Source organism: Elephantulus edwardii, unplaced genomic scaffold (genome assembly GCF_000299155.1).
Source record: "Elephantulus edwardii isolate Elephantulus edwardi_28Jun2011 unplaced genomic scaffold, EleEdw1.0 scaffold00109, whole genome shotgun sequence".
In the NCBI taxonomy this organism is placed as follows: domain Eukaryota; kingdom Metazoa; phylum Chordata; class Mammalia; order Macroscelidea; family Macroscelididae; genus Elephantulus; species Elephantulus edwardii.
Window position 1 is genome coordinate 7,711,260 of NW_006399859.1, and position 1,226 is coordinate 7,712,485.

Here is a 1,226-nt window from a genome sequence, read left to right on the forward strand (position 1 = left end):
TCTTGCTGTCCACAAGCAGTGTGTATGATGTCTTAGTGTGGAGCACAGTGATATCTGAAGTTGTCAATATGGCATATGCCTGGGATCATGATGAACAGGGGCAGTTTCTGAGTAGTTTCTATTAATGATAGCAGTTTTCATCATCAATTTTAAGTGATTATTCAGTAAGTTAACACTAATACTTTTGGGTTTTTTTTAAGACTTTATACACACGTCCTTAATGGCTATCAGGATTGGATCGATAATGCTGAAAAGTGTCAGGACAGTGGGAAGATAAGAAGTTTTCGCTTTGCTGAAGGGGAAGGGCTTTGACTTACCCCTCCGTCATTTAACACCCTCTACTTTTGTATTTTTAAATGACTTGTTAGTGATTTCATTTTACTTGGACCCATAATCTATATCTGCGGAAATGGCAGTCAAGAAATCAAAAGACCAAAATAAAAGAAATCAAAAGACTTGTTATACTGGGAAAATATGCTGTCAAAGACCTCCTTAAGGCAATACAGAGAAAGGATGGCAATATAAAGACTCAAGTGCACCTGACACAAGCTGTGGTATTTTCAGATGCTTGATATACATGTGACAGTCGGCAATAAAAAAAGAAGATGGAGGAGAAATTGATACCTTTGAATTGTAGTGTTGGTGAAAAGTTCTGAATATACTGTGGACTGCCAAAAGAACAAATATCTGACGTGGAGAAAGTGTAGTCATAGAACTCTTTAGAGGCAAGATTAATGAAACTGTATGTCACATACTTAGGGTTTTTTGTTAGGAGGTGCTAGACCTTTGAAAAAGGAAAAGTTGAAAGACAGGAAGGCCTTTAAAGAGATGGTTTGACACAGTGACTGCAACAATGGGCTTGAACACATGACAGATTGCATGAGGATGGCACAGGATAAGGCAAAGATTTCAATCTCTTGTTCATTCAGTTTCTATGAATTATAGTCCACTCCGTGGCACCTAACAATGGACTGAAGCTAAATGTCAAGAAAACAAAGATTCTAACCACTGGGCCAATTGGCAGCATCAGCATGGATGGTGAGAGATTGAGATAGTTAACAGTTTTAATTTACTTGGCTCCATAGTCAACACTCTTGGTAACAGCAGCCAGGAAATCAGGAGACGAATTGCATTGGGAAAGTCGGTTGTGAGGGACCTCTCAAGAGTACTGAAGAGCAACGATGTCAGGCTGGAGACTAAGGTGCGCCTGATCCGGGCTGTAGTCT